Consider the following 27,833-nt stretch of genomic DNA (forward strand, 5'->3'; position numbering starts at 1 on the left):
TTTCTATTTACATTTCATATAATCCTGAAAGAACTGAAATTTTCTTTTTTTAAAAAATTTTTTTTTCAACGTTTATTTATTTTTGGGACAGAGAGAGACAGAGCATGAACGGGGGAGGGGCAGAGAGAGAGGGAGACACAGAATCGGAAACAGGCTCCAGGCTCTAAGCCATCAGCCCAGAGCCCGACGCGGGGCTCGAACTCACGGACCGCGAGATCGTGACCTGGCTGAAGTCGGACACTTAACCGACTGCGCCACCCAGGCGCCCCAGAACTGAAGTTTTCTTAATAGTTCCACACACACCCACACTAACTTAAGTTAATAGGAGATGCGTGTGATAGAATGACCCTGGGGTTTGGAACTCATATAATAATCCTAGGTTCAAGAGTTGATGGTTATAATCTCTGCAAATTTGAGCACATCATTTCATTTTTCTTAAATTTAGTTGTTCTTTTTTTTTTTTAATCTCAAAATTGGGTTAATAGTAATGACCTACAAGAGATTTGTGAGGATTAGTGTGGTAAGATGTAAGAAAAAGATGCCTGACAAGGTGCTTGGCATTAAGAACATGCTCAGTAGTTGGTAGGCACACATTTTGAATATATGTATGTATGCTTATTTATTTTATGTTTGTGTATATGCACGTGGCTATGTGAAATCATGGATTTCAAAGATACGGAAGAAAGAACCCTTTGAAGTCTATATGAAAAGAGCTTAGGCATTAATGTCCTTCTTTTATCCAAGGTATAAGTGCCTACCATGTTCAAAGAGCACCAATAGGATTAATATTCAGAATTTTCTTTGAAGTCCTAATACAGAAGGGCCTGGAAATGAAACCCATAGCTATTTCTATAGGGGGATAACTTCTTAATACCAAGCAACAGGCCCAGCGGGAAAACTAGGCCATTTCTGGTTCACTGCATTTTCCTGTCTTCACATATATATTCTCTCGGTGCCATGAAGAAGGTTTAGAGGGCTTCAGTTGACTGGCAAGAGGTGAGCACGTTCCTTACTTGGTGGGTCACTTGGAGTCAACTTCTACAAATCTCCTAAGGGCGGGTTGGGAGGCCTTTGAGAATTCTTCCCTTGGGGCTGGGCTCATGTTCATTGATCTTTGGACCGGCTTTAGGGCTGCATCTCTCAGGAAATTACAGTTCATTTTTCTGACTATTCAGGAAGGACCTTTTAAAATACCAGTGTCCAACAAACAAACTGTCTCTCCCTGCACGGGTCAGGGAGATGGTTTCTCACCCAGGGGCCAGGAAACAGGCTCCTCTGAACTCATGCAGTTGTTTGTTTTCGTGTGTTATCTCTTCTTCCAGATCTGGAGAATGACACAGAACCTGGCCTCACGGATTTAGGTGGGATCCATTAAAGAATCACCCCTCACCCCCTCATCTTCACAAGAGAGTTAAAATGAATGAAGCATTTCTGTAAACATGAAAACAGTTGGACAGGCCCTTTTCATGTAGTTTTTCTTTTTCTCTTTTTGAGATGCTCTAGCACATTTGCTATTTGTTGTGCTTACGCCTTGTAGAATCGTGGACCAAACAAGAGATTAGACACAAACGCAAGACAGGATTTTTTTAAAGTAACTTCTTCTTTTTCTTTTCTTTTCTTTTCTTTTTTTCCTTTTTTTTTTCCAATATGGAAAGAAGACTTCAACGTGAGAATTTAGTTTTTGGAAATTTCCAATGTGCAAATTAGATAACAGAATTACAGATTTAGACCTTCTGAAGAAACTGAACCCATCATCTTTTGAAAGCCATTTTTTTAAAAAAAACATTTTCACTATTTAAACTCTTCCTGCCTATCACTATGGCTACCTGGGAGAATTTGGATGTTTCATAGACCTGCAGTTACCATGCGACTGCACAGATCAGAACACGCTAACTGTGCCTTGCTGGTTATGTGATGTGTTGACTTTCAATTGATTTTAAGCACACTTTAAATGGTAATGAGAATGCTGAGCTGGGAGATAGCATATGGCTTTAACGATTTGATTCTAAGAAAGCAAGCAAACATTTAAAAAATGATAGAGTTTCATGATAGCGAAAGTCAAGGTGAAATCTGAGTGTTTGAATGACAGAAATTATTTCTTCCCTCTCTATTATTTTCAGCCGTGCCTGTATTTTATTGTGTTAATATGAAAAATAAAGAGGAAAATCAGAATTTGCTATCGAAGTTTAGATCAAATTAAATGTGACATAAGGCTTTGCTCAAAAGGTATGACTCCTTTGGTGCTTTTGAACTCCAGTCACCCTTTCAAGCAAAATTTAATATGAAAAGTCAATTAAAATATAATAAGGAAAAATGTAGTTCAAGGAGCTGGAAAATGAGAGAAGATGTGTCAGGGTGTGAAAGAAAAATGAAGAGAAATATTAGCTATTTAGGCATGAACTACTTTTGTATATATGTCAGTGCTCAGTACATATTCTCTTACTAGCTGATAGAAATATCTGAGTAAACGAGATGAGCCACTTGGAGATATTTTTTTTTCTTCGTCAGGAAAAACATCACAGTGTCATTACGAAGTTAGTTTTCTTTATTTGTTCTACTAGATTTTACTGTCAGCCATTCCCAGCTAAATAACAAAAGTCTGTGAGGTTATTTTTTTCCCCTTAACCTGCTCTATGTTAATACTGGAAATAAAATGCAGTCGGTTTTTAAGATTGGGGGGGGGGGAGCTTTAAGCAACTTCTGAGAAGTCCCGTCTGCTCACAGAGGCAGCATGTTTCTCTACAGTTCATTCATTTCTACTTCTGCAGAAAGCTAAAGATATTGGTGAATTCTACAGCAGACGTGTGGCTTAAAATTATATACGAATAGGATGTTACAGCTGAGCGGGATCTCAGAGATGATATACTCCGGTGGTGTTTTTTTGACACAAACAGAAGTGACTTATTTACAGCCACAAATATAATTTCTGCAGTTGGGACATAACCCTTTGATCTCCTCTGGTTTAGACTCACATTAGTAGCTTTGTATTGCTAGTATTTCACTGTAGTGGTTTCACTTGAAACTGTTACTCTCGTTACTTCATATAGAACAATTTATATCCAACGATGAAAATAATGATTCCCATTTATTGAGTCCTTGGTCCATTCAGGCCACTTGCTCGGTAAAGACTTTGCATGGATCCCCTCACTTAATCTTGACACCCACGTTGTAAGGAATTTTTGGATTAGAGGAGTTAAATGGTTTGCTTCTCAGCTCTGAGCTCTGCTCATTAATGGCAGAGAAGGTGTCTGGAGACACAAGTCTGTCTGGCTGTATTTATTCATCTTTGAACTAAACATGTTTCCTAATTTAGTTAAATCATTCTGTTGGAATTCTAAACTTCCTTAGATTTTCAAGTGATTTTAGATGGCAGTGTATAAACGATACTTATCAGAAGCCAGGTACCGGAAGCAGATTCGGGAACCCGTCTTCTCTGTCACTCTCATCATCACACTGTATTCATTCTATTTATTGTAGGGCTCTGCTTCTGATGGTAACATTCAGATATTCTGAGAAATTCTTTAAATCTGAAAGCTAATTTTCAGTTGGACCCAACAGGTGGCACTCCATCCCTGGGACTCATGGGATGTTCAAGCTGAAAGAGACCTGAGGCATTGTAAAAACCTTCTTCATGTTATGGTTTTAATACTCAAGAAGAGAAATGAAATAATTTTCCTCAAGGCCACATATGTACTTAGTAACAACACTGAGACAAAGAGCCAGGTCGCTACAGTCTATGGCTATACCTCTGTCTGCTATTCAGACAGGCTTTCTTGAAAACTAATGTTGAGGGGCGCCTAGGTGTCTCAGTAGGTTAAGTGTCTGACCTCAACAGAGGTCATGATCTCATGGTTCGTGAGTTCGAGCCCCGTGTTGGGGCTCCATGCTGACAGCTCACAGCCTGGAGCCTGTTTCAGATTTGGTGTCTTCCTCTCTTTCTGCCCATCCCCAGCTTGCACTCTGTCTCTATCACTCTCAAAAATAAATAAACATTAAAAAAATGGAAATAAAGAGTAGTGTCGAGTAACGAATTTAATCATCTACAACATATTTTATGCAGCTATGAATTAGGATGAAAGAAGGGAAATGATTTTTTGTTTGTTTTAAATTCAGATGGCAAATGCGACCAGATTTTGGCTGCATGAAACACTCTTGACTCAATAAGCTAAAAATATCTTCCAATGTCAGAGATGGCTATGTTCTGGCTGTTTCATCCCTAGAACATGCTCAAGAATCGTACTAATAAACAGCCTCAAGTTGCTGGCTACACTGGTACAACACGTTGCTATTCCTAATTTTTAAAGTAACTCTGTAAGGTAGGTATCACTATCCCTGTTTACTGGGAGAAAACCACGATTCACTGAAGTTAAATGATTTTCACCATGTCATATAGCTAGTCGTTAGAATATTCAGAACTTGAACACTGGTTTCTCTAGCTAGGAAGTTTACACGTTTCCCTCTGTACCACATTGGCCTAACAAAATTGAAGCCAATTAACGTTGAAGAATTATCAAGCACATCTAACAATACCACTCACAACAAAATCAATTCCTCCTTCCTAAATTGCGCCTTAGACACTCAGTTAACGCATTCATTCATCTATCCTTTCTTTATTTCATCGGTGAGTTAACACCTGCCTGTGTATTTTACAAGTGAGGAAACCAGGTCATGGCAAGATTAAGTCATTTCCCCAAGGTCACACAGCCAGAAAGTAGCAAATCTGGGATTTCAATTCAAGACCCAGATAAAAAGATAGGCTGTAACTGGCTATGAAAAATTTTAAGTGACAATATCCTCACAAGCAGTAGATACAGATTTTTGAGTGGCGTCACACAATGATACCCCCAGGAAACTCATGTAAGTAATTGAGAGCGGCTAGAAAGGAGATGCTGGGGACAAGGAGATGTGGGACAAAGTGTAGTTTTATTTAGCTCATTATGGGGGAAGCAGCCATCATATGAAGAAGCACTTATAAAGGAAGATCTGGCCTCACCAGTGCCTCATTTGGGTGGTAAGTTTGGAAGAAGGAAGACGAGTGGTGGCCACTACTGTGGAGTCACTGAGGGAATGTCACTGTCACCGGTTAAATTGGAGAAGTCAGAAGAAGAGCTTTGAGAGATCGGTTTGAAATTCTGGCTGGATGTATGGCTGTTAACGTCCATAGGTCTGGAAATCAAATCAGATGGATCAATGTTGGAACTGGGTTGAAGATTTGGAATCCAGCTTTATACTATTAAAGCAGGAGCACTTAATTGTGTGTTGAAGAGAAGGTGCATGAGGATTGAATTATAAGGATGGTCCACCTATTTAAATTTTTTTTAATGTTTATTTTTGACAGAGAGAGACAGAGCATGAGCGAGGGAGGGGGCAGAGAGGGAGACACAGAATCTGAAGCAGGCTCCAGGCTCCGAGCCATCGGCACAGAGCCCGACGCAGGGCTCGAACCCAGGAACCGCGAGATCATGACCTGAGCCAAAGACCTGGCTCAACCGAGGGCCTGAGCCACCCAGGCGCCCCAAGGATGGTCCACATTTAGAGGCTGGGAATCAAACGGATGTGGTCAGAAAAGTAAGAGGAAGACTAACTAGCAGGATATCAGAGAAACTGATAGAAATGGAGAGTTTAGGGAAAGGAAACATGATCAGGAGAAGCAAGCCTCGTGGAGAAGTCAAGGTAAAGGACAACTGAAGGAGAGCAGTAGATTTTATATTTGGAAATCGTACTGTGGACTTTAAGAAAAATGTTTATTTATTTTGAGAGAGACAGAGAGAGCCGGGGAGGAGCAGAGAGAGAGGAGTGACAGAATCCCAAGCAGGCTCCACACTGTCAGCACAGAGCCCGATGTCAGGCTCCATCCCATGATCCGGGAGATGGTGACCTGAGCTGAAACCAAGAGTCCAACGCTTAACTAACTGAGCCACCCAGGCACCCCCTAGTGTGGACTTTTTAGAGAGAAGTTTCAAGTCATATAAGCTGGATCATAAGGAACCAGAGGGTAGGATATAGAGATGACATGATTTATGTAAATGCAAAGAGAAAGGCAAAGCAAGAGCTTTGAGATTGAGTATTGGGAAAGAGGTTTTGAATAGTGAAGACCTGATCAGCTTTGTTAGCAGAGAAGATCTGGTTGGAGGTGAAACCTTCATCTTAACATCTAGCTGCATAGTATCATCCATTCCAGGTACTTAGTAGATGTTTGTGGAATATTGTCACTTAGCCTTTTATAAAGCCAGAAAGATGGATAGTCCCCTCATTTTATTTATTAAGAACATGATGAAATCAAACGAACAAATGGAAGCCATGACCTCTAGTTGGCAGGAGGGAGTGGAGGAAGTTGGATGGAGAGCACAGGGTTAAGTTCAGAAAGAAGAAGGTTCACTCATGGCCAGGCAGGGGCTACAGCTCCCGAAGGCAGTGAAGATGCAGATACAGAGACTGGTGCGCTGAAGGGAGCATAGGATGAGATTTAAAGGACGCAAAATGTGAAAGAGACCACCTGCAGAATGTACCCAGGGCAGGCGGTAAACTGGCAGTCCAAACCCATCAGGGGAAGGTTGAACTCACCACGGACCCACAGACCATTGTCGAGCCATTTTGTCAGCATTGCTTACAAGCCCCTTTGAACTTTAAATGACACAGCGTGATCCTAATAAAGAGGTCCTGGAGCACAGCCAGAATGCCAAGACGAAAATTATGCCCAACATCACCAATTCCCCCAGAGAGACTGCAGGTCCCTGGATAATAGAGGACAGCAGGCTGTCCTCGCAGCTGGTTAATGGCAAGCTGCAGTGGATGGGTGGCCTGGGGAGAAAAGCCCTAAAGATCTTTCCACCCCAAAGGAAACAGCATAGCTTTAGCATCAGAGCACTTGGGTTTCACCCCCAGCTCTGCTACCCACTACTTCGATAAGGGTGAACAGATCCCTGGAACTGCCTGAGCCTCAGTTTTGCCATTTGTAAAATGGCCCAGTGACAAGACTTGCCTCATTAGACGTGGGACGATCAGATGACATGTATGGGAGAGTGCTTTGTAAATGGCAAATTCTATGCAAATATTATCTCTTTAATGGTTTTCATTATTGTTGGTAAAGCTGCAAAGATGTGGATGGCTAAGAAACAGTACTAGCAGAAAGATTACCCTGTATCTGAGTCCTATACCTGGAGTACAATACTCGGAAATGCACTTGTCCAGGAGTCCACCATGAAAGGTTCTGAATACCCTTTACAGGTGGTTGCTCCTAGAAGTCAAGTAGAAGACTTTGACAAATAATACTGCTTCTTGGTCTGTATGGAGGAAAGGCTCTTTTCAAAATAGACTCATGACTTTCTTAACCATATCTAAAATTTACCATTAAATACGTATTCGTAGTAAAGAGTAGAGAAGTGTATTTTGTGGGTATATATTTGCATATATATATATATACACACACACACACACATATTCTGTAAATGCATGTAAAATTTTACATGCATGTTTACACAAAATTACATATACAGCTACTTTATTTTCTTTGCTGTAGCCTATAAAGCTGTCTTTTCAAATGATGATACATTTATTCCAGTTTCTCAAAGTAACTGTCTTGCTATAACAACCTTGCAGTGGTCCCTGTGCTCAGATTTAGAGTTACCACTGCAGAATCATTCCTGCTATGCTCTTGGCTCTTCTCTGGGCCCAGCTCCTCTACTGGAAGGCAACGTGACGCTTCCGATTTCATTAAAGCACCCTGTAGCTCAGAGAACAAATTGGAGAAATCAGGATTGATTACATTCTGTGCTCTCTTTGTCTTCATCAGGATCTGTTCAAAGCCAAGTTAGAGTTTTCAAAGTGAGTGTAGCTTAAGGGGGTTCTACATTCAGTACAGAAAACTGATTTGGTAAAAAAAAAAAAAAGCTCCAGTTATTATGAAAAGTGAAATGGAAAGAGTGAGTGTAATTTTGCTTTAAGAACCCTACCTTAACACCAATGCCTTCATTCACCCTGTGGGGGAATGGATCTGGCAACTTATTTATCAGGAAACGAGTTGCTACAATGTCATAAATGGATGGCATATCCTTTGATGTGTGAGAATTCTGCGTGGGGACCCTTCATTCCTGCTGAAAATGAAACTAATAACCATTTGGAAGATATATTGTAGAGAAAAATATGCCATAACCCCAGATGAATGGTCATCTCTCTTCTTGGATTTATTTTGGGGAGTCAGGCAGGGGGGTCTTGAGGTGATTTCCTTCTTTACTACTGGATGAGGAGTTGGAAATGAAGTTAGTCTCAAATGCCACTTCCCTTCCAAGTCCTTCAGATATTCCCAAATATCCCCCCTCTTTCTTTTCAGCCTGGATATAATTTTGTTGATACCTCTATTTATGGCATTTATGACCTTCTGCCTTCAATTATTCATTTATCCATCTTCTTTGCCTTCTTTTCTCCTAAGTAACGTGCAGGCAAGGACTTGAGCTGATTTATTTCTGAATTCCCTGAAGGCACTCAGTACAGAGCTCTTCACTTAGCTCGCTCACTTGGTAGCTGCTGAAGCTATTCCAATGAGGTAAACCCCAGAGTACAGGAGATAGAGACCTCTTTGCTTGTGTCTGTAGGGAAGACGAAAGTTGAGGTTCTGGGCATCGATTATTAACAGAAAAAAAAAGGCTTCTGTCATTAATGCTTTCTAGAATAATCGCATTGACTGAATAACTGATAAGCTCAAAACCAGCATATGAAGAATGACCCTGTCTTATTGTTCATTGATGAGTGACTTCTGCTTGAGGACAAGATAAGGGCAGATAAATACCTTCTGATAGAAGATGAAGGGGTTCTCTCTTTATTTTTTCTTCTCTTTTCTTTTTGTCAGATCTTGGCAGGTAATTGAGACCTGGATTAAGAATGGAGAAAAGGTCAGAGATGAACATTGTACAGATTTCTGGGTAACGAAAAAAGTGACTCCACTGCTTTTGATGGGGACGTGTTGGCTGTGTTAAAATACACCGCTTTTGTTCATGCTCACATCATTGCTTTCTTTAATATTATTTCTGTGAACTCAGGAATTTCAACAGTTCTCTTACCTAAATTAATACTACCCAGTTTTACTGGATTTTAAAAACATTAATGGGGAGTTTTGTTTTATCATTGTTAATTTGGGGGGATGACATGGGATGAAAAACTGTCACTTATCTTAACATTGGAAAAGAAGAAGTTCTGATAGAAGTGATTCCAGCTCCTTCTGTAAAGATATGTGTGACACCAGGCCTAGAAAAGTTAATTGGCATGCCTGTATTTTTTTTAATGTTTATTTATTTGAGAGAGAGACAGAGAGAGAGCAGGGGAGGGGCAGAGACAGAGGAAAACACAGATTCCAAAGAAGGAGGCTCCAGGCTCTGAGCTGTCAGCGCAGAGCCTGACGCGGGCCCGGACTCATGAACTGGGACATCATGACCTGAGCCTAAGTTGGATGCTTAATCGACGGAGCCACCTAGGCGCCCAACTGACATGCCTGTATTAGCAGAACATTCGGGAGTAAAATCAGGATCTCAAAAATCTTACCCAAGTCTTCCTTCAGTTATACTTTATTTCACGTTTTCCACCCTGTTCCTCTGTGGCCTGGTAATCTTCTCTAATGTGCATATTTATTTACCCAGCTAAATTTTAAACTTTTCAAGGACTTGGATCACATCTTTGACTTCTTTTCACCTTGCACAACCAAGCCTGCACTTTTGAACATTATTATTCACATGAGGTCACACTTCAAGGATTAATGATGGCTGTGGGCAGTATTTGTTTGTACAAATTGCTGTGGATGAAGAAATCGAGAGTTGGAAACCTCCACCAAAGGAAAAAAAAAATCAGAAGCAAGATAAATAAGCCTACGGATTGTCTTTAAAACTGAGGACCATTTCTTTTTTGTTCTTACTGTTTTTTTAAAGTGGACTAATGGCAGAGGAAATAAAAAGATGCAGATAAACTAAATCGTTCTAAACTGCTGCAGCTCAGCACACTGCTAGAGAAATACCTTCAAAGAGGGCTTAGAAAATGGGAAAGAAATTAGTCTTTCCTGCTGCCTGTGTGCACAGAGGGGCGGCCCACGGGGATTAGGAAAGAAAATGGGAAGACCACAGTGGCCCTCCCAGCCTCATCTGGCTGTCAGGGCCCATTAGTGAAGACGGGACGCTTTGACACGGAGGGTTCAGAATCATCACAGGTCACAAAGACACCACTAAGAATTCATAACCCTTTTGGAGCCTAACTGCAGTGCACCTGATAAATAATTCAGGGAGTCAGAAGTGCCTGGGTGCGGAAGACTCTCAGTGTGCTTTTTCATCTTCTTTAATAACATCCAAGACTTTCCATCTATTTGATTAAATTTTCACTCCCTCTTTCTCTCATCTCCCTTCCTCCCTCCTTTCTTTCTTTCTTTCTTTCTTTCTTTCTTTCTTTCTTTCTGTCTTTCTTTCTGTCTTTCATTCTTCCTTTCACCTCCCTCCCTCCCTCCTTCCTTCCCTTTCTTCCTTCTTTTCTTTCATCCTTCCTTCCTTCCTTCCTTCCTTCCTTCCTTCCTTCCTTCCTTTCTCTCCCCCCGCATATATGTCTCTCTCTCTCTCTCTCTCTCTCTCTCTCTTTCTCTCTCTCTCTCTCTTTTTATGTCAAGAAATGTCATTTAGGGAGCCCAGTGGTTTCTTTTCTCTTAGCTATATTTTGCCTTTGCTAACTCACAACAGTAGGTGGAAATAGGGAGCATTATTTCTTTCGGTAATGGTAGCTGTCTCCGTTGGATGGTGCGCCTCAGTTTTGCTTAAGTTTTTGCCTCAGTAAAACAGGTTACGGGTTTCTAGGTTTTAGGGCCGATAGAACTGCGAGACGCATTTGAAAATGGACATAGTATACAAGTTGTCTATATCAAGTACACTAGGGGAAGTTTAATTAAGTTTAATTAAGAAAGCATTAAAATATTTAATAATAACTTATAGACACACACACGCACACACAAACATTTAAATGAACAATAATTTGCCAGTCTTTTCATGTGGGGCCCAGGGTTCCATCTGCTTATGGAACTTACTGGATTCCCGTTTTCTTTCCCAAATGCATCAACTCTGATTTCCAGTTTGCTTTCTTATAGTGCACTTAAAACATTCAGGCACAAGGAGAGTAATCTGAGTGCAAAATCATCACAGAATTTTAAGATTCTGCTCCCTCCATATTTGTCTTCCCTAATGTGCCAGCAACTTTAACTGACTTGCTATTGAATAAAAAAAAACTGTTTTTATATTCAACCGTGTTTTCATATGAGTAACTCCCTTTTCGCACTTCTGTTTTATTGCTTTACAGAATCTTTATTCTCGTGTAACTACAGTACAAAAGCACCCCTAGCATAACATGGTTGGGAACTCTTGGTAGGCATAGAGCTCGAAAGTCAAGAGTGTGTGTATAGACGCTAGACGAACACTGAGCCGCCACTAACATCCCCTGTGCCACTGTCGCAGTCAGTGAGGGTGCAAATCATCTTCGGGTATGTTGATAAAATCTAACATTGGTAAGGAACTTTCTGCTACACGTATCCCAGCTACTATATATCTAAGATGCGTAACACTCAGAAAATTAAACGTTTAACGTCTCAATACCTACATCGCTAGAATGGCAATATAATAATAGTTATCACATAGGGTTGCCGCGAGAATTAAATGAGTTGACGGATCTCAAGCCTGTGACAGTATGCACGTCACAGTTTTACAAGGCTCTCAGCACATGCTAGCTATTATTATTCTTATTTCCATGCTTGGTATTCTTACTTCCAATCTATGGAATTATTTCTCAAACTTTTTTTTTTTTATTGCCCTCCCCTGAAAAGTTGCCTAGATTTTTTTCTTTTCCTGAAGACCCCCTTCCCTCCTGACATCTTAATACTGCAGACATTCAGTATGTCTGTTCGGGTAGTGTGGCCACTGGAAAGCCCATAAACTATCATAATATCTAAGGATTTCTTCTCCTTTTTTCCGAGAACCAGTGTGTACCTGCCTTGGGGATGCTGTCCCCCTTGTCAAGAACGCATGACCTATTGTGTTTCAGGTGATTGTACTCCCCCTCTACCCAAGGCAGTGGGGCGCTGTGTTAGAGTGGGCGTGGCTCAGGACATGGCTGAGCAAGTTGACCTGAGAGTCATGCTCACTTCCCCGCTGGATGTTCCCCTCCCTGAGACAGACACTTAGATTTGGGAACTGTTGATACAGACAACCCTGTAAGGAATTGAAGCACATCAATGATTTTTAGAGTCTGAGAGAGCAATTATAGTTAGACAATATACTTTTCTTAATGACCTCTTAGTAGCTTTCATTTTTTTTTTATTAATGGATTATCATCGAAGGTATGAAGTTGTTATTCATTTGCCTGAAAAGTAGGGGGGGTGGATGAATTCTTGAAACTGCTGGGGCTATGACCATGGCACTTGAGAAAAGGTTTTCAGCTCCAAGAGTGAGAAATGCTTAAGGCCTAGAAGCTGAGATTAGGTTCAGAAGGAGGTCCAGAGTGGAGGTCCAGAAGGAAGACTTTCCAGCGGTATGCAAACTCAAATCGCTTTGCAGTCCTGCTCTGAGAGTGAGACGTAAGTGAGCTCTTTCTTTCTTTCTTTCTTTCTTTCTTTCTTTCTTTCTTTCTTTCTTTCTTTTCTTTTTTAAAAATTTATTTATTTTTGAAAGACAGAGAGAGACAGAGTGTGGGGGGCGGGGTGCGGAGAGACAGAGAGGGAGACAAAGAATCCAAAGCAGGCTCCAGGCTCCAAGCTTTCATAACAGAGGCCGACTCAAGGCTCAAACTCACGGACCGCGAGATCATGACCTGAGCAGAAGTTGGCCGCTTAACTGACTGAGCCACCCAGGCACCCCTAGCGAGCTGTTTCTTAATCACCTCAGTTTACAATAGACTCTGGCATATCTTTCTTTTCTGCTGTGTGGTGAACTACTGTTGTAAGGTATCTCTCTGTTAGTCTACTGGAGCTGCCATAACAAAGTTCCACACACTGGGTGGCTGAAACCATAGAAATTTCTTTTCTCACAATCCTGGAGTCTGGAGGTCTGAAATCAAGATGTCAGCAGGATTCTAAAGCCCCTCTCTTCAGCTTGTAGGTGGTCATTTTCTCTCTGTGTTCTCACATGGTTCTTCTGTGTGTATCTGTGTCCTGATCGCCTCTTCTTATAAGGACACCAGTCATAAGGGATTAGGGCCACGCTAATGACCTAATTTTAACGTAGGTGTATCTTTGGAGTCTCTGTCTCCAGAGGTGGTCACATTCTGTGGTTCATGGGGCTATGACTTTAACACATGAGTTTTGTGGGACACAACTGAGTTCATGATAATCCACTACCTGTCGTGTGTGGACATTCAGCAGTGAATTAATGAATGAATGGATGGATGAATGAATGAATGGGTTAATGAATGAATTTTTATTTTATTTTTGGCCACGTTTGAATTAGCAATTCTGTCCGTTCTTGTGAGTTATTAGTAAGTTTCTTAAAATGTTTATATTTTTATCTCTTTCACCCTGAAAGAGATAAAATTCCACGGCGGTGTTTCTGTTTTTTCAGTAGCTGTGCATAGTTGCTCTCTCCATGGTGACATTTTCTCTTATCACCGAAGGGCCACTGTCACCAGCAGCACTGCCCTAGACATTTGTGGGGCCCTGTGCAAGAGTTGGAGAGGGAGGCCCACCTCAGATTTAATCCCTTGAAAGTTATAAATATTATTAACAAATTGTTTAAAAAGTGTATACAGTTCTCCTAGGTGACTGATCTTTTAGAGTGGCCTGGAAGGCCAGCCAGGTTTGACTTTAGAAGTCTCACACTCCACCACATTCTGCATGGAAAATGACAGTGCAGAGAAAACTGGTAGCAACCCTTTTCTCTTCCCTCAGGGGCTGTATCCTGAGCCCCAAGGGGCCTTGGGCACACACACCAGCTCTGCATTTCCCCCACCGAGACAAATCGGCCTGGAGGTGCCATAACCCTGGGAAGACAGATGCAGCTGAGAAGCCCGTCAAGGTTCTGGGAGAAGGTTTCTGCAACCTGGGTACTCAGAGCATAGCCTAGAAAGGGCTATATAGGCTCTGGATGGTCATGGCCTGTAGCCCTGTGCACACCGTGCCCCTGGTGGGAGGGTGCAGGGTGCACGTCTTGAGGGTGATGCTGTGGTCAGTGGTCAGTCTCAGTTCCTTGAGGAACTCACCTTGGTTTTGAAATTATTCCCATGCTCTGACTTCCCTGAAGAGGGAGCAAGAGAGGGGACAAAACAGTCTGAGGAAACATTAAGGTCAGGGCTTAGCCACATCCAAAGGAGGCTAATGGAGGGGGGTTGTTGCACCTGAGAATCAATCCCTCCATTAAGTCCTGATCATAAATCTCCAGCTTCTGGCCTCACAAGTCCCACGAAAGACGGACTCATTTTTTGTAAAGAGATTTGGGTCTAGAAAGTGTGAGCAGATTTCCAGTGGAAGCTGACAATGCCCGGGTTCCTGCACCCTCACCCTGAGTGGGGTCCACCCTTGCCTGAGGGGAGCAAAGCAGCAACCCCAGCACCTCCTTCAGGTGAGACAGAACAGCCTCCATGGAATGATGCAGCCCCGCCTCACCCTGGACAGCACTGGCAACTTTTTTGTCACTAGGGTCACTAAAAGCCACTTTTTCAGATTATCTAGGGTTATTTGCCTGGCTGTGCTCCTAGCTTCAGAAAACCAAATAAATAAATAAATAAATAAATAAAAAGCCAGTGATTTTCCTCACCACATAGAATAATTTATAGTAGGGACCAATTTACTTGCTAGGGAACAGCAGGTAGTCTGTGCCTTTCCCAGTGAAGGGGACATTATGCTAAGCAGGGTGGCTGGCTTCAGTGCTGAGGATAGAAGGGGAGAGACCCTTCTAATTAATTATGTGGCTGTCTTTCCCCAGCATGGGTACCTCACTTTGTCTTTTAAGTTCTTGTTTAGTCAAAGCTGTATTTCTTTTATTTATTTATTATTTATACTTCATCTATTTCCAAAGAGAATTTGAGACAGCTGAAAAATGGTGGAGGGGGGGTGGCGGATTTGTCCTGAAGCAGAGCATTTAAAGAGAAAATTCTGACAGAAGAAGTACGGAGCTTACTTTGCCTCACCGAGCCCCTCTTCTCCATCGCATTTTCTGTTCTACTTTATCCCTTCCCCCCAAACTTCTTTCAGCTTTTTGCTGTAGAGATTCAAGTTGTCTCTTTTGATCCTTACCTTCTCTCACTGTACCCTCCCTGTTTTAGTCTATTTAATTGTAGGCTTCCCATTGCCCTGAGAATAAAATCCAAAAGGCTTGCTAAAGCCATGAGACTTTGTGTGACCAGGCTCATCAGTGGCCCTCTGTTCACTCCACTCCTCACCAAATGCCAGCCACATTGGTCTCGTAGTTCTGGGAAGAGGTCAGGCTCTTCCTCCATTGATCTTTGCTCCTGCCCTTACTATGCCCAGAGTGTTGTTAGCCGCTCTCTTCTCATGGGCTGTCCTCCCTTTTCCCAGATGCCCCATTCATTACAACTCCTCATTCTTTGGGAATCCCATTCTGCAAAATGTCATCCATGACCTCCATATCTGAACCTACACCTATCACCCACACTGATATTCTCTGTCACTCTTCTTTCTTTCCTTCATGACATTGCTCACTATCTTAGCATTTCTAGGCTCATGTTTATAGTATTTTTTTTCTTTTCTTCTTCTTGACTGTATTTTTCATCTTTGTATCACAAAGATCCCACACTGTGCCAGGCACATAGTACGTAACTGCTCAACAATCGTTTGATGAATGAATGAGTGACAAACACTAGCTCTAGGAAAAGGTCAGATATCCTTTACTTGATTTAGAATGTTTGCCAAGAAGGTTTGGATTTCTAGAGAGAGTAGCATTCTAATCCAAAGGAATTGGTTTATATTTATAAAATTTTAAGCATCAGGGACCTGGTGAGGAAAGGTTTTTGAGGAAACCACATCACGTTAAGTGGCTGCCCACTCAAAGTGTGTTTTTCTTTGACCTATTTCTTGAATGTGTTGTCTCAGAGAGCAGACCTGCCATTTAAGATGTAATACTTTAGAAGATAAGCCTTGTTAGAACAATCATAGTATTCCCAAGGGTCTGGGGGGGCACATTTTAGTCAAGTATGAGAGTGTAACTAAGGAAGCAATGAGTAATCTGATCTAATTCCATACATATGATGTGTTGAGACTCATCAGTCTCAATGTTTTAAATTTGCTTTATCATCCCAAACATCCTGTTACTCTCTAATACTTGAGTTTGTAATTTTACTTAGAAGTGAAGGTTGGAACTCTTTCTTGTACAACTATCAAGTAACTGAGACAAAGATGAAAAAACAGCCCAAACTGTCTTCTCACGTGATGTGTGGGTTAGAGTTACTGGGACCATCGTTTAGCTGTGTTGCTTCCCTCTGGTGGCAGCTTTGTGTACATGGGCTTGGTGGGCAAGCACTGAGTCAGACTGTAGTTTCCTTTTCCTAAAGGAAGGAAGGAAGGAAGGAAGGAAGGAAGGAAGGAAGGAAGGAAGGAAGGAAAAGGAAAGGAAAGGAAGAAATCATCATGTTCTCCTGGTGTCTGTGTGTGTGTGTGTGTGTGTGTGTGTGTGTGTTTGCGGTGGGGAAGGCACTGTTTTTAAACAGAATTAAGTGATTGAAAATGATTGACAGCATGTGATTAAGAAAAGACAAACTTTTCTGCGCTTTGGATAAAGTTTGAAGTCTGCAGTGTTCACAAATGAAAGCAGTGCTCTGACTGTGTATAATAAACCTGTAAAAGATCTGCTCATATGTTTTAATTCCCCTTTGTTTGGAAAACATATCTTAAGATTCATTCAAATGAGAAAAGCTGCCAGTGTCGATTTTTTAAAGACAGCTTTTAAAATCTGCTGTGCATTTTTAATATTTTCCTTTGAATTATTCCTTTTCTGCAGTGTGAAACTCACACTGGACACAGTACCAATGGTTCTCATCTGGGGTTTAATTTTAAGTCTTGGAAATCACTTGATTTTATCCCATATCTGATCATGCTGCAGGGGTCGGGGAGGATGCCCTTGAGAAAAGGAGACGGTCAAGGAAAGGAAATAATCATTCTTCTTTTGTTTCTTTTCCCCTCTCATCGCTCAAATCCAGAAATACCCCCCTGAACATAGCCTGATACTTCAGCGTGACAGGTGTTCTGAAGATGAGAAGGTGCAACGTAAAAACTATTTATTCAGTGAGGAAGTTTTGCACCATTTACATTCAGAGCCATCCCTATGATACCGAAATAGGCTTGTGCAATGAATTTTTCATTTTTTAAACTCAAAACCAGATAACTCACCTGCAAATACACACTATGTAATTTCATTTCATGTGCCTAATCAATATCACTGACGGAAATCTGTATTCTCCTTGTGAAGGAGACAAGGTTTTCTGTTTCATTATGCATATTACATATGTGGTGCAATATTTCGGTGGGAAAATGGGTCATGTTTACATTTTTGGATTCAGTTTATTTTTTTCATGAGCTTTTTTATAGCTCTCAAAGTTCCCGGCCTATTTTGTATGGATTGTAACTATGAGGAATGGTAAAGGGGTAAGCAATTAAAGCACAGTTGAACTGTCACACTGAAATTTGTGTAAACATTTATAAGCTGTTGGCATTATTTGAGCACAAACATGTATTTTTTTTTATTTTATTTTATTTTATTTTATTTTATTATTATTTTTTTTTTGCAGTAGACCATAAGGACTTCCCTGAATTCGGGTCAGAATCATAGAACCTGAAGTATTAGGTATCTAAGGTGATCATCATGCCTTTCATCAAACCAAGTTTGTAATAATGGGCCAGACTGACCCCATTTCAGTTGATAAGAGCACAGAATTTGATATTATGTTACAAAACAAGTATAGTGCTATGATAATTACAGTTACTTTCTAGTTGCATGATTTATGCCTTTTATTAAGGTGGTCTAGTTTCTTTGTATTTGAAGACTATTCATCCATCTCTCTGTCTATCCCTCAATCTCTCTGGGTAGGTTGATATTACTTAAAAACTTTGAAGCCGTTTCTGAAATATTATCTTGGCGATTTCTTATGAGATCTCAGACTGAAGATGTCGACGAGGTTTTACAGCCTGCCTCTTCAAACAAAGTGATCATCTGAAGGTCGTTCTTTGATTCATCATTTATTCTATAGACCCTTCTTGAATGTCTGCCATGTGCTGTTGTAGGTCCTGGGGAAACAAGAGTAAGCAAAAGATGTCTGAACTCTGCCTGTGTGAAGCTTACAGGGAGGCAAGACATGGGTTGCTTCTAGCAAGGCTTTGCAACTCATGACTGAGTTCAAACTCTGTCCTTGTCTTCTATCTACTGATGGGTCTTGGAGAAGCTCCATAACTTGGAGCCCTGTTCCCTCTGTGGGAGTAGTAACAGTACCAAAGTATTGCTTTATTATGAGTCAGTGAATGTAAGTTTCTTAAAAAGTTTGAAATTGCAAATGCTAAGTTAGAAATGCTCTTAAAACACTTAATAGGTAAATCAGGTGGGTGTTTGCTTTTACAGGTCAGGAGCTAAGAAGACAGAAGGTTTTAGACTAGTCTTTTTGATTTACAACCCCAGGGCTGATTGTTGACATCAGTGAGACACGCTTGTGTGAAAATAGGAGCAGGAAACAGTGTGGAATGTGAAGATGGGTGGGAGGTGAGAAAACAGAGATATCAATTATGGACTATTCTTTCTAGAGGTTTGGATCAAAGTCAGGAGAGAAATACGGCAACAGCTGGAGGGAGGATTTGGAGTCAAAGGGATGTTTTTGGTGGAAAATATCAGAAATATGATTGACAGCAGATCCAGTCTGAGACAGAGAGGTTGCATACACAGGGAAGGAGCACATAGAGTTACATTCTAGAGAAGCCTGCAGGGCAAGGGCTCCACAAGAGAGATAGAATTGTCAACCACTAAGGAAAAGAAAGTGGGTGCAGACACAGATCAGCTCAGATGTTTGGCAACAGAAAGACATGGGAGATCCTGTCTGATGTCTTCTGCTCATCTTCAGATGAAAGTCAGGTTGTCTACTGAAAGGGAGAGAAGTTAGCGAATCTAAAGGAGAGTTGAAGACTGAGGCCATCTTTGAGGAGAATGAGAGACAAGTTTTCCAGAGAAGTTTAACAGTGTTCCTCGATTTGGTGCAGTCTCACTGTAGGCTGGTGATTTCTTATTTAAGGTAGACCTCATCTGTGCTATTAGGTGACTTTCTCTGGCGAGAACCTGAAACTCGGGCAGGCACAGGGGAGATTGGGCTTGTGATTGGGTGGCTTTGTTTGCTTGATTGGTACAATGAAAGAACAGAGGGAAAGAGAACTCTGGGTGTTGGCAGAAGGATTTTTGAAGTGCAGATTGTACACCCTAAGCCAATAAGGAGGAGAATATAGTAGGAAGAGCACCAATTTTTTTCTGTTCGTCTTTCTTTCTTTCTTTCTTTCTTTCTTTCTTTCTTTCTTTCTTTCTTTCTTTCTTTCTTTCTTTTTCTTTCTTTCTTTCTATCACAAAAACTGAGCTGGGATTCTATGGCTAGGATTTGCTACTATTTGAACTTGAGTAAGTCACAGATTTCTCCAACCTTGTTTCCTCATTTGTAAATTCAGGATAATTATGACTTATTTCTCATCGCTCTGTATTTCACACTAGTAGCAGTGTTTAACACTCAGTGGGTATTTGAATAGTTAGCTGAATTTAAACTCAAGTTGGAAATGCACCAAAGCCTAAGAGTACATAAAGTGATTATAGTTATTTGCTTATTTCTTCTGTTGAATTACCAAGGACTGTATAAAAACAAGCTCAAATCTCTTGTTCTATCCCAACATAGCTTGCCTCTCAAAAAAGGGGGGGGGGAGGGGAGGAGGGAAGAAAAGAAGATGACTTCTCATTTCCTCCCCCTCCCCCCACTCCAGATGAATGCTGGCAGAGTGCCTTTGGGAATATGACTGGCTGGAAGACAGCTGGGAAAGGGACATAAGTATTCAGAGTGAGCCCTGCATGTTTGGATCATAGGGCAGAAGATACAAGAAATATTTCAAACTTTATTTTTTTAATATATTTTAAGTGTTTATATCTGAGAGAGAGAAATAAAGAGATAGTGCATGAGCAGGGGAGGGGCAGAGAGAGACAGCAACAGAATCTGAAACAGGCTTCAGACTCTGAGCTGTCAGCGCAGAGCCCAACACAGGGCTTGAACTCATGAGCCCAAGTTGGATGCTTAACCAACTGAGCCACCCAGGCGCCCCAGAAAACTTTCAGAATTTCTGGAGTCAGGTGTTCCAATGGGATTGCTTAGGAACAATCTGTTGCAGGAAAAACAAAAAACAAAAAACAAAAAACGCTGATCTAGCAAGATCTTTCTTAAAATTACTCTATGTTAGATTACTGATTTCACTTTCTACAGATTTTTTTCCCTTAGAATTGAAGGAATTCTTGACACGTATCATCCCGAGTGATTAGTATACATAAGGTGGCCATGTGTTGGGTAGTTAGGGACTAGCTTTATTCCTTCAACAGCTTTTCCCACGGTGGCCCCACATGAAGACCTTCTCAAGCTGTAGAATGTGGTGACAGCCAACTTGAGATTCTTTGAGATAAAGTAGGCACGGAAACTTTGCTGTCTGTTTTGCTACCATCCTATCAGTAGTCATCAAGTCCTTTAGACACCTCCAGTCCTTGGCACCTCGATACTGCTCATCAGCTGAGCTGCAGCTTGGTTTCCTACTCCTGGAGTCCTGGAGTCACATGGGGAGAACAGACACTGCGTTCCCTGGCATAATTACTCTGTATTTATGCACCAGTCCAGCTTAGAGGTTTCACTCACTTCAGATGCCAGGCTACTGATAGCTTTGTATTTTTAAGCAGTGGGAGAGGCTTTAGTTTTTGCACGTTGGCTTTAATACCATCGTAACTAACACCAGTCATCAAATCATACCAGTATCTAGTATTTTCTTATGGAAATTTTATAATACCATCTTCTGTTCATATTATCAATATGGCTTCAACCAAATGACTTCATCTCTGTAGACTTCATTTGAGGTTCATATACATATCTCCTAAGGGTTGTTGTGGGATTACATGAAATGAAACATATTAAAATGCTTTTGGAATTGTAAAGAGCTTCATGCAAAGAGTTATTTGATCTGACATAAACTGATACTCAAACACAGGGGCTCTGTCATAGATATATTTCTAGTAACTAGTTCTCTGCCTGGCAGGGAGTGGGGCGCTCCCCACGTGTTTGCTGGGCTGTATTTGGTGCTGATCAGACCACATGAGTCTTGTCTTCCTTTATGGGCAGCACATACCAAGAAATGGAGGCATCAGCATTGCTAAGATTGTGAAGCAAATGAAAGAAATGAAACATTGACATAGGAAAGATCTGAGAGACCCAGTAAATGTCTCCGCATATTTGCAGTATTGATACATGGGAAGATGTATGTGTGTATCTCCAAAGGAAAGAACTATGATCAGTGAATGAAAAAGGAAAGTGAAATGTCATGGATTCCAAAGAACCAACTCTTTACTCAATTAGGGACAGAAATTCCCAGTTCAGGAGGCTGTGTGTTATGGTTGCTGTTTTCATGTTATTTTATTTTCTTAAGTTTATTTATTTTTGAGAGAGAGGGTGCAGGAGAGGGGCAGAGAGTAGGGGGAGAAAGAATCCCAGGCAGGTTCTGCACCATCAGCATGGAGCCCAACGTGGGACTTAAACCCATGAACTGTGAGGTCATGACCCAAGCCGAAACCAAGAGTCTGACACTTAACTGAATGAGCCACCCCGGCACCTCTATTGCTGTTTTTTAAAGCTAAAAATGGGAATAGCCAAAGCATAATGAGTGTGTGTTTATATTAGATATTAGATAACACTTGAAATGATTTACAGCTCTACAAAAAGTATGAGAGAGTAAAACTGCCATTTTCTCCATTTGACAAGTGAGTTAACTGGGGCCAAGGGAGGTGAAATGTTGTGCCTGAGTTAGCACAGCTGGCAAGGAAGAAAGCTATCCAGGTCACGTATCCCCAGAGCCCAACACAGTTCATTGAGTGCCTACTTGGGACTCTTAGTTGCTTTATATTCATTATCTCTAGTCTTCCCGACAACATTGTGAGCATGGCTTAATATCCTCTCTTGAGATGTATAGAGTGAGATTGAGAGAGTTCAAGTCAGGTCTCCATCATCATGCTTTTGAAGTGTGGCTGAGCTGAGGTCAAAGCCAAATTCTGACTTACCCCAAACCCTTTGTTCTTGTCATACCACCACACCTACAGTTTCACCTCTTACAAGCCAATTTGATCCAAAAAAGAGAAAAATCAGTTGCCTCCATGCCTTGAAAACAATTCCCAGTAGCGGTATCTGGGTGGTTGAACTCAAAAGTAAATGATCATCAGATCCACCTGGGGAATATTGACAAAAGACAATGAACATCCTTCTTTGAAGGCCTATTAAACCCCACTTCTGCAGGGTGGTACTGAGAAACCCTCTTTTTTCATCATCTTCCCATAGTGTTTTTGATGGGAAAATCTGGAGCAAATGATGGGAAAAATCCATGTCAGAGATAAAAACATGAAACCAGCTATTTTCTAGGCTGAAACATGAGGTACTCAGTATATATTTGTTTGACCAAATGAATGGATGTATGAATGAATGAACTACCTCTTTTGGAAATGGATTGAAAAATATATAGATGTGGGTTTTAGAGGGCTCCATCCTTTATGGACCCTACTTCTATCTTTATTGGTACTGTCTCAATAAAATTCTTCTCTATTAGTGTCTGTTCACCACTGAGTTTAAAAACCATGAAGGCTAGGGGCACCTGGGTGGCTCAGTCAGTTGAGCGTCTGACTTCAGCTCAGGTCATGATCTCATGGCTCATGAGTTGGGACCCACGTCAGGCTTTGTGTTGACAGCTCGGAACCTGGAGTTGCTTTGGATTCTGTCTCCCTCTCTCTGCCCCTCCCCCACTCACACTCTGTCTCTCTCTCTCTCTCAAAAATAACCATTAAAACAAAAACCAAACAAACAAGCAGACAAAAAAACATGGAGGCCAGTCTTGCATCCAGACATGCAGATTTTAATGGACCCAAGGAATGGTCAGTGGAAGCTCCCCAGTGGATGAGGAACAGAGAATGGCAGTAATGAATTTGCCCTCAAAGTTTATGTATTTGGGTTTTTAACATTGGTTGTGTGTTCTCAACTTATTATTTGAACCAACTGCATTGGAAACCACATGGGGACAACTCTTCAAATGCGTTAGAGAATTTTATGCTTGCTGGGAGAATAGCTCTTTTTTTTTTGGAGGCAGGGGGGCTCCAATTTTAATGTTTTCAATCCTAGACTGACTGGAGCCAGGAAATTGTCTACTGTTTACCTAAAGTGTTTCCTTTCTTTCCTTCCTTCTCTCTTCTCCTCTGTCTCTCCCTCTTCCTTTCTTTCTTTCTCTTTGTTTTAGCAAAGAAAAATATTTGTCTATTGAGAAACTTCAAGGAGCTTGGTTGAGGATCAGTGAAGGAGATGGAAAAATTGTTTCAAGTTAGGGGGTGGCTATTGTTTTATTTTTCCCCAAATTCCTCTGCTAATCCCCACATCTTGCCCATCTAACTATAGCATTCTCCTGACTGTTGTGAGAGCAGTATTTATAACCTATCTTCAGGAATGTGGAAATGTGCACAAGATCTATAAATGGCTTTAGTGTTTCCAGATTGTAACAGAGACATTTGTAGTATAGTTAGGCCTATCGATTCTGCACCTGTGTGTCTGATTTCAAGCACGAATTGCCTAATTCCAGAAGTGCTAAGTCCCCGGTACCCCCGGAAATTTTGCAGAGAATCTCTCTTCAGGTCAGCTTTCTCATTCACACCAGTTCCTTTACTGCACTGTCTTGTCACAATCCAGCCAATGCTGAGACCATTAACATTTTATTAGGTTTGTCCTGGTGTCACTATATTATGCAATCGGCAGTGCCTATTGACAACTCTTATTTTCTGTACTATGATTTTTATAGTCTGAGTTTATTAAGCGCTCCTGGAATACAGGCTCCTGGAATTAATTAAAAAAAAATCTTCCTAGGCAGCACTGGGAGAGAAACACTTTGCTGAAAGCTTTAACATGATTTATGTGCTTTGAGTCTCAGTTCCTATGAAAAGAGTTGAATTAAGGTAAAGTAGCCTAGAATAACTGCTGCTCTTACTGTCAGCTTTACCAGACTGGTGGGGCCAGGCTCTTGATGTCTCCAAAGAGCATTTGTTGTGTGTTGATTTACACTCAGTCTTTTGAAACTGTGTTTGCTACTTTCAGTGAAAATTCTTCTTTTTCCTTAGGACCTTCCACTAAACCGTTCTTCATAATCGCTAGTTTCCTGGAAAGGAAGCATACTCAGTGCGGTACTCAAATAAATAGGAAAGGGGGAAAACATTGCCCCCAGTGTTTGAAACGCCTCTTGTAAAAGCAAAACCTTTTATTGCTAATATTTAGAGACTTATAAATGGAAATGGCTAATGACCTGGAAACATGGGCTTGTTTCTTACCTTCCGGAAACTGGACTATCTCAGGGAGAAGTAGGCAGAGTTGGGAAGGTGCCTTGCCATCCAAGTTTTGTTCCTTCTCTTAGCTGGAGTTTTACCTCTTGATCCACCTTACAACCTGCTTGGTTCCTTGTGCAGCCCTTTTTGAATCTCTTCCCTTTCTTGTAACTTTTTATCCTTCAGATCATTACATAGACAGTCTTTGTCCTGCAACGTTTTTCCTGATACCCCAAGGACTAGGTGAGAGCTCCTTACACAGTACCCTAAGTTTAGAACTCCTTATACAGTACTGTAATTCCCTGCTTATTCATTTCTCTCCCCTGACTTAATCAAGCTCATGAAGTCAAAACCCACATCGCTTCCGCCTAAGAGTGTATCTTCATTCTAATGCCCAGGCCAATAAATATTGGTTGAATAAAATGAATGAAAACCATGCTGCATTTTCAGGTTTTTTTGTTTTGTTTTGTTTTTTGTTTTTTTGTTTTTTGTTTTTTTTTTTTTGGTGTCCATGGCAAGAAGAATTTTTAGGTTCTGTTTATTAGAAACCTATGTTTGATTTCTTCTATAAAATTAGAATAATAATGCTAACCTTCTAAGGTACTTGTAAGATGGTGTAGGTCAGTGATTCTCAATTGGGGGTGATTTAGTCACCCCAGGAGACATATATTTGACAAGGCCTGGAGACATTTTTGGATGTTCATGGAAGCTCCACCACAGAATCATCTGGCCCAAAATATCAGTAGTGCTGAGGTTGAGAAGTCCTGGAGTATACAAAAATGCATAGAACTTGAAAGGTTCAAAGCGATTTTATTTTGCTCTACAAGTTGGAGTTCACCTCTTTGGACAACCTAAATATTCATAATTACACAGAGAATAATAGTTTATATTTATTATGTTCTTGTAGGTATCAGGCAACATAAAAGCTTTTCACAAATACTATCCTATTTAATTCTCTCAAGAATACTATGAGATAAGAACTATTATTATTGTCATTTTTCAGGCGAGGAAAGGAAGGCATAGAGTTTAAGATCCTGCAGCTACTCTGTGTCAGAGGTGGGATGAAAAGTCAGGGGCTATGCTTTTGACCATTATACTGTACTGCCTTCTCTATGGATGGAGTCTCCAGCTTAAGATCTAAAAGGATTTCTGCCCTCAGTATTTGGTAGGAATTCACACTGAAAATATGGAGGAAATTTTAGCCTATTTAATGAAAAAAAAAAAAGTCATCATTGCCTACGTGTTTGTAATTTTACACTTGCACTAATTTGAACAAAGATACAGTATACTGGCTGACATAATATAGGCTGTCGTTGATCCAAGGATTACAACAAATCTATTTGATGTAATTTTGTGGGATTCCGAAGAAGCTCAAAGAAAACCCTGAGAGTTTGTTTTCATTTAGAATTGAACTTGTCATAGCTGATCAACACATGGTGATCTCGATGGGACTTTTCTCCTCTTAAGGTGGATAAGCAGTGACAGTTTGCCCCATGTAATCCTATTAGGAGATTTCTTCAGGACCACATCCTCTTCTTACATAATTATAAAAGAACCACTCGTAAGGAGAGTTCAGAGGCCAGAGAGCAAAGCCTGGGGCAAAGGATTGGCTGATGGGGCTTTTACTGTTCTTACAGAAGACACAGTTCAGGCAAGTGGAAAATCTACAATTTGAAAACATGATAGTGTCCAGGTCTGTACTGAGTACTTTGCTAAGCTCCCAGTGATTATTAACTTTGAGGCTGTTAGCTGAGGAACTTTCCAAATAAATTCTGTCATCCTCAAGTATCGGCTAATTGTTTCCAGGGCCTTAAAACTTAGACTGTAAACTCAGTTAAGAGACATCTATTCTCTTTATTTAGGAACTTAGAACCCTGGGGTAGCTGGTTTTCTATCTTAGGAAATTATTGTGTGCTACTATCACATGTTGAAGATACTTGTGGAATGCTAAAAAAATGTGTTAGGTTCTATCCTTTGGTCTCATTTTCCTGCCTCCTGTGAAGCTCAGATGCTAATAACACCAAACAAATATTTCTTCTTAAATAAATCATGTTTTGTAAAAGTGGGCTCCCCTGATCACAAGTAACTTTGCAAGCTTCTACAGGGCATTAGTGCCTGTCATGCAGACATGCATTTTCAAGGGTCTGTTGAGGCCAAGTAACACATATGGTGTAACCATTGCACTACTCCACCTCCAAGATGTCATTTATACATAAGATGTCATTTGAGACTGTCTCCGGGGGACAAAAGTGATGAGTATGCCTTATGCTTTCACTCTTCTTGAAGAGTCATTGGGCATCTTCTTCCACTTATTTTATATTTAATAAATTAAAATATTTGAATGGTTAAATGTTACTGTGTTTAGGGCAATGCCTCTCAAATTTTAACGTGCACACCCAGGTTCTTGCTAACGTGCAGATTCTGCCTTTCGAACAATTTCCCAGCTCAAGCTCATGCTACTGGACCAAGATCACACTTGAATAGCTAGCTATTAGGGAGCATTGAGATGGCTTAAAAATTTGAAATCTGAGCTGAAGGATGATGTCAGGCTGATGGCATTAAACTAATTTTCCCTATACTATCCTTGGCTGTATTATAAATTATTCTTTAAGTTATATAGGTAGATTTTTGCTGGGTTGGAGGGATGGCTCCTGTCTAGTGGCAAAACATATATTTATTTGTACGTTTTAACAAAGTAAATAATGTTTGATTTTTAATAAAGTATCATATCTCAATCTGTTTTGGCGTGGAGAAAACTCCCTATATCTCCCCTTCCCTTTTTAAGGTTTTTGAACAACAAAACATGAATTTTACTGTTTCAGGTCATCAGTGGCATTTTTTTAGGTGGTTCACAATTTTTTTTTTAAGTTGTAGAACAAATTTACAATATCCTTGACAGTTAAACAGCATTTGTGGTGTGTTTTTTTTCTTTTTTAATTATGTTTCTAAAGATAGCTAAGGGAACAATTTCAAATAGTTCCTCTGTGCTTCTAGATGTGAGTTGTTTCAATTTCTGTCTTTTGGTGAGAATTAAGAAACTCATAGCTTGCCATGTCCTGTCATGTTGGCTTATTTTGTAAGGAAATAAAATCTGGCACCTTTCAATTATCTGCTTTACCTCTCTGATCTGAAAACAGATGGAACACATTGTAGAGCAGGGAGGCATGATTACTATCTGTGTATTGCCTTGACTTCCCCAACTGGGTCTTCTATCGTTTCAAAGTGTGCTAAAGGTCTTTCTTTAAAGCAGGAAAAAAGGGGTGCCCGGGT

General features: G+C 40.7%; 1 protein-coding gene across 2 annotated transcripts in view; it reads left to right on the forward strand.

Annotated features, from left to right (window-relative positions):
- The window catches only part of FLRT2 (fibronectin leucine rich transmembrane protein 2), a 106,642-nt gene that overhangs the window by 64,513 nt on the left and 14,296 nt on the right, over window positions 1-27,833 (forward strand). The gene's annotated exons all lie outside the window — the stretch shown is intronic.

The sequence above is a fragment of the Felis catus genome, chromosome B3 (genome assembly GCF_018350175.1).
Source record: "Felis catus isolate Fca126 chromosome B3, F.catus_Fca126_mat1.0, whole genome shotgun sequence".
Classification (NCBI taxonomy): domain Eukaryota; kingdom Metazoa; phylum Chordata; class Mammalia; order Carnivora; family Felidae; genus Felis; species Felis catus.